Below are 7019 nucleotides of genomic sequence, written 5' to 3'. Positions count from 1 at the left end.
TTCTTCCTCATGAGAAGATATGCCTTTATCCCGTTTTTGGCTTGCCTCTCACAGGTCCTTTTGTTAGATCACCTCATACCACTGAGATAGGTGCGGCAATAACCAGCAAAATCATTCCCATAGATGAGTTACCCTATACTTGTGCAGCTTGTGAGTGCTGCTTTTGTGACCATATGATGGACGGGCTTATGGAAGTGTAAAGAGTTCTTCTATCTTTACTGTATAAGTTTCGAGAATGAATAAAGTTTACATCTTGTTCTTATCTTGCTTTCTTTAAGACTTTTCTTGGTGGTTAATCTTGATTAAAATTTTTCTCTAAGTCTCATATTCGTGCATCTTGCAAAATTATCCCAGTTTGCGAGATGAGGATATCTTGCATTTTTTAAGTGGGGTAGAATGTAAGATTCCTCCCCCAACCCCTTTTTGATGTCTAGTATCTTCCCTTGTAATCAATCCCTCTTCAGAAATATAAAGACCTTGTTTCTAAACTGTTTTAGCCTAGAGAGAGAAAATTATTCTAGAGAGAGAATATTCAGATTATGAATATTTTTGGATAGAAAAATAACTCATCTTATTAAAATAAGTTTCCCTGAAAAAGAAGTTCAAAAAGAATTTTCCAATGTGCAATTGGAATTAATTAGAAATAGGTATAAAGAACTTTAGTCTAAGGGTCTAGATTTTCAGAAATTTTTTGGATTATGGACCAATTAAGGTTCCTATGGGCCAATAGCATCAATCCATGTGTAGGGAGGAGATAAATCCAAATTGTAAAAGAAGATACCCAAAAATGAGTAAATGCTCACATAAGATGAAGAGTTAAAAATGTACAAGGTTTATTAGTAAAAAACTATGAACAATAAAATTTTGACACATATGTAAGGAAGGAGAGTTCTTTAAAGAAGGTGCATATTTCACATAAGATGAGGAGTTGAAAATGTACAAGGTTTATTAGAAAAAAACTATGAGCAATAAAATTTTGACACATATGTAAGGAAGGGGAGTTCTTTAACACTAGTTCTGTAATTGGACACTAAAGTGTCCCGAGGACACTAAAGTGTCCTGAAAGTTTGCATTTTTCTTGAATTTTTGTGGGCAATCTATTAAGATTTTTGAAATGCTTAACATCCACAAATGTTCCTCAAGACCCAAAAAAAATTGAGATTTTTTAAATTGCACTTTTCTTAGCTTTTGCAAGGCAATATTTTATTTTTCTTAGACACATGCTGATAAAACGCATGATTTTTGTTGTTTTCAAAATAGTAGTAATTTGTACATAACTTTTAGAAGGGACATAGTTTGATCATGAAACTTGGCTTGATGGAAAGCCCATGATGTAAACTAAATCTTGGAATCATCAAACGATAATTATTGGATAAATGTTTGACTCGCTAATATTGAAATGATGTTTTTTATACAGGTGGAGCATGAATTTTTCTCCTTCCATATGCAAGCTAATAATGTAAAACTTGAGGTGCACCCATGTTATATAGGGTAAATACTACTTTGTTTTGAATTTTCCAAAACTTTAGAGCCACTTTTTGGGCCTCTTCTCATACATGGCCTTTTGCGCAACCTGTTTTTAATATGTAAAATGTCTAATTATGAGCCTAATTTTGATTTTCATCAAAGGGGAAAGCTGTGTAAGTGCATTATTTGTTGTAACTATAGGTGTAGACTACTTGTGCAAGCATAGTTATGATTAGTTTTTGAAAAAAGATGATCAAATTTTGTATTTTTATTTTTTACAGTTTTTTTAAAACTAGGCGATAAGAACCTACTTAAGTGGAGGCTAAGGTAGTGTTATACACATCAAATTATGGCTTATTTATCTCATCTCAAGCATGAAAACCAATAATCAACATTCTAATTGATAGGGCTACAATTGTTTTTAGTGGCGCGATTGAGTTTTGATAATACGCGTTACTTTTGCTGATTTTATACAACTTTTTTGGAAAAAATTCTAGGAAAGGGAAATGATTTTTTTGGTGAACTTCTACCTCCTTGGACTGATGTATGCTATCAAAATATCTTGGGAAAAATTCTATTGATATCATTGGATTTTTTTTGAGAGAATGATGCTTGCATATTTGGAAAAATCCTGAAAAATCCTGAAAAATGTTCATTTTCAAGACATATGCTACTTTGTTGCTTATGTACTTCCAAATAAAAAGACATTTTATATGTTTAGCATTTTTTACATAAGCATAGGGTTATGTTCTACATGCCCAATGAAGCATTTTGGTTTTTAAAGCCTACATTAGGAGTTTGATTTTTTTTTTTGCAACCCCCAAAAAAGGACACTCAAGTGTCCTGTTTTGGTACCAAACTAGTGTTAAAGAAGGTGCATATTTCACATAAGATGAAGAGTTGAAAATGTAAAAGGTTTATTAGTAAAAGACTATGAGCAATAAAATTTTGACACATATGTAAGGAAGGGGAGTTCTTTAAAGAAGGTGCATATTTCACATAAGATGAAGAGTTGAAAATGTACAAGGTTTATTAGTAAAAAAACTATGAGCAATAGAACTTTGACACATATGTAAGGAAGGGGAGTTCTTTAAAGGAGGTGCATGCTTGAATGAGTTTAACACTCAAAAATAATGTGATATCTTTATCTCATATCTCTTGAACCAAACCAAATCAAAATGGAACCAAACCGAATCAAAAAGTAACCAAACTAGGTCCAAACCTAGTCCAAATTCAACCAAACTGACTTGGAAAATTCTAGAATCAGTTTGTTTGGTTAGGGGCTCAATTTTTTCCTATAAATAGAAGCCTTTCCTTGTTGAAAAATATATAGTGTTTTATGCATTGTTACTCTACTCTACCTAAGCCAAGAACTGTGAATTCTTTAATAATTCACTAGTTTTTGATACTTCTCTCTTTCTTCAATCCCCATTGGTGGCTCCATCAACATACTAAACCAATTGATTGGTTGGGGGCCTCTACCGTGATCAAAGAATCAAGCAAATTATAAGATAAGTATAGTGAATTTTGATCTTTTCTATAATTTCTCAATGATTCTCTCTTCTCAACCCCTCTCAAGCTTGAGAAGCTTAATTGATATGGTTTTTGAAATGCTATTGAAGTTAATTAATTAATGATAGTAAAGAATTACATAAAATTCTATTTATATTTAATTCTAATGGTCTTTCTCTCTCTCACTTAAGAAATGGTCATACTCATGACCCTTTTCAATCCAAATGAAGCTTTTCATAAGGCTTTTCCGTAATCCAAGATTAAGCTATGCTTGAGGCCAAATTAATGGCTTTTTTCTATACTTTTAGTTTATGTATATTGATGATTCAATCCATTATGGATTGATGATCCAATTAGAGACCATTCTAATTATTTCCTTAATGATAAACCTTATCCCTTAGAAAAATTTGAGACTTATCAGTCATAGTAGCGGAGCTATGGCAAAATTTTTATAGAAATTACGCATAAAATAATTTCATTCAAAGCATAAAAAGAGGACTTCCTACCATATTCTAGGAACTATCATCCTAGATTAATTAAAAGAATATTATTATGCATGGAGATATGGATGTTTGCATGTAGATGTAGAGGTATGGATGTGAGTGTGAATGTGGAGGTGGATGTATGCATGGAGATGTGGATGTATGCATGTAGAAGTAGATGTATAGATGAGGATGTAAATGGAGATGTGGATGGATGCATGTAGATGTAGATGTATAGATGTAGATGGGAATGGAGATATGGATGTATGCATGTAGATGTAGATGTATAGATGTAGATGTGGATGTGGAGGTGGATGTATGCATGTAGATGTAGATGTGGATGTGGATGTGGAGGTGGATGTATGCATGGAGATGTGGATGTATGCATGTAGAAATAGATGTGTAGATGAGGATGTAAATGGAGATGTGGATGGATGCATGTAGATGTAGATGTATAGATGTAGATGTGAATGGAGATGTGGATGTACACATGTAGATGTAGATGTATAGATGTAGATGTGGATGTGGAGGTGGATGGATGCATGTAGATGTAGATGTATAGATGTAGATGGGAATGGAGATATGGATGTATGCATGTAGATGTAGATGTATAGATGTAGATGCAAGGTCGACCGAGGTCTTGACCAGCCTCGGTACGATTAAAATGGTGAGCTTCCGGTACGGTGGATGAGGGGCCAAGGAAGCGGCCTATGAGTGAAGCGCTATGTCAGGACAACAGTAGGAGTTGTTTTCTGAAATCGGGCATGGATCTGGTTGATTGACCTTGCTGGTCTTCAATGGATGAGTCCATGGCTCTTTATATGGATCTGTTGGTTGATCTTGCTAATCTTCAACGAAAGTCCATCTTGATAAGTGATTATATTACCGAGTATTATGGGCTAGGATTAGGAAACGGCCCCTGAGTGGACAGGTGGTGAGCGTCCTAGTTGCCAATGATGCCATAGATACTCTGATGAAGGAATGATGGGAAAATTAAGAATCAACTGGATAAATTGGAAGATGGTGATCAGTGATACTATGGTTTTATTAAAGGATTGTGTTAAACTGGTTGAATCTGTGAAAAGGAAATTTCATATTGGGTGTGTGAGTGGTGTGACTAGTTTTATTTTGCATGAACATCCGGCTAGGGGGCCTTGGAACTCTTTTCCTCGGTACCCGGGACAAAACCTAACCAAATTCTTAATTGGATCCCATCACTATAGTGGTTGGGCGGTTGGCTAACCCATGGGATCGGCGGATGGGGTTAGGCTGGACTGATGGATCCGTAAATCGAGACTCAAACTTTTGTTTTTGCGATAGATAAAATAAATCCCGAACAGTAACTGTTCTATGGATAGGAATCAACGGCTGTGCCTCTTGAATGGGGAAAAAAGCGTTGATCCCAATGATCCAAGTGTAAGTTTCTCCCTTTATCTGACCAAGTATCTTATAGATGTAATTGGATCAGCTCGATCAGAAATGATCTTGACTACGTTAGAGTAAAAAGTTATCCTGGTTTGGAATCGCCTGTGCTTTTCGGTAAAGGAAGTTTTTTCGGGTTCGGTTTTAGAATAACCGACGGATTAGTCTCTTATCCGGATATCCGTGGGTGAGGCCCCGAATGTGGGACCCTTGTCCCGCGCTAGGAGTGCTACTTCCGTTGCTAGTATCCCGAATCTGTTGCTCGGTGGGAACAGGGATCTTACAACTCACATGCTTTTCATGTGGGAAAGCATGTTTGGCCTTCTTACCAAGTTGGCATGCTTCACATACCTTATGCATACCATCAATCTTAAACTTTGACAAACCTGCAATGATATTTTGGGCTTGCATAGACTTCAGTCTCGCTGTACATTCACATGACCAATGCGCTTGTGCTATATGTCAATATCTGCAATAACACCTATTCCATGTGCAAACATGGTTTCCTTTATCTCAGGCATGTTCACATCCATAGTAAACATCCTGCCATTTTTGTTACCCTTTGCAACTAAGCAACACTTATTTTTGAAGTCCTCCACAAAGCATCCTTGAGGATTAAACCTCACTCTAAGATTCCTTATTTTTGAAGTCCTCCACAAAGCATCCTTGAGGATTAAACCTCACTCTAAGATTCCTCCCTCTGGCTTTTGAGGTGTGCGGGTGTAAGAACCTCCCCTTCTAATCTTATAATTATTCTACTCTCTGAAATAAAAGAAAGGTCCTGTTTTACCCTGTTTAGGTCTAGAGAGAGAAAATGTCTAGAGAGAGGTTATTCAAAATTGAGATATTTTTGGATAAAAAAAATTCTCCTAGTGGCTAAAATGTCTCCCCTGAAACAGATATTCAAAAAGAAATTTCTAATGTGCAATTGGAATAAATTGAAATCAAGTAAAAAGGACCTTAGCCTAAGGGTCCAGATTTTCTAAAATTTTTGAATTTAGGTTTCTATGGACCAATTAGATTAATCCAAATGTAGGGAGGAGATAAATATAAGAATAAAAGAAAATCCCCCAAAAATGAGTAAATGCTCACATAAGATGAAGAGTTGACTAAGGACAAGGTTATTAGTTAAAATGATGCATTTTTGACACCTCAGTGTGGGGAATTCCCCTCATGAAGGAGGCGCCTATTTCACATGTGTGGTTGAGTTTTAAACTTATAAATAATGAGATATTTTCATCTCTCCTCTCTCCTGCTTCAACTAGATCCAAAAAGTAAGCTAAACTGACCTAAAAATGGTAAAAAATTGACCAAATTGATCTCGAAAATTCTAGAATCATTTTGCTTGGTTGAAGGCTCACTTTTTCCATAAATGATATCCTCCCACTTTGTAAATGGTTAATAGTGTTTTATGCACTGTTACTCTATTCCTCCCTAGAGCCAAAAACAGTGAATTCATTGATTATTCATTTGTTTTTGACCATTTCCTCTTCAAAAGAATTGGTGGCCACTCTTGTTGCAAACAAGAGTAGATACCTCAAACCATCAAGCCAAAGAAAACTCACAAAACTCCTAGTAAGTTAGAAACTCTACTTTTTCTTATTCTATTTTATGGTTTTTTGATTTTTGCTTTCTTTAAAATAAAAATGGATGTTATGCCTTGCTAGAAAGGCTTTCCCCCTTCTCTTCATTATTATTGAATTCAGCCTTTCTTTATCCTAGATGTGTAATCAAATTGATGGAATTAAATTTTTCATATTTTTTTCTCTTGATAAAGTGAAAATTGATTAGATTAGAATGGTTTAGATCATCTTGGATAATTTCTAGTAAGTTTTCGAGTGAAAAAAATGAAAAATGGTCAGCTATACAAAGGAGGTTATGGTAAAATTTTCTTAAATTTGGTGAAATAAGTTTTATCTTTTTACTATTCAAAAAGAGTAATCCCCACCGCTTGTGTAATCTAAAAGTGTTATTTTTATTCTATGCATAGAAAAATGCAGATTAGAAATATTTTTTATTATAAAAGTGTTATTTTCATAAGAAAAAATTTCTATGCATAAAAAGATGCATATTGGGAATATTTTGATTATAAAAGTGTTACTTTCATCAAAATTAATTTTTATGCATAAATAGATG

This window comes from Cibotium barometz, chromosome 9 (genome assembly GCF_041138505.1).
Source record: "Cibotium barometz isolate CiBa-2024 chromosome 9, ASM4113850v1, whole genome shotgun sequence".
NCBI lineage: Eukaryota > Viridiplantae > Streptophyta > Polypodiopsida > Cyatheales > Cibotiaceae > Cibotium > Cibotium barometz.
Note: the sequence above shows the minus strand (reverse complement) of the source record.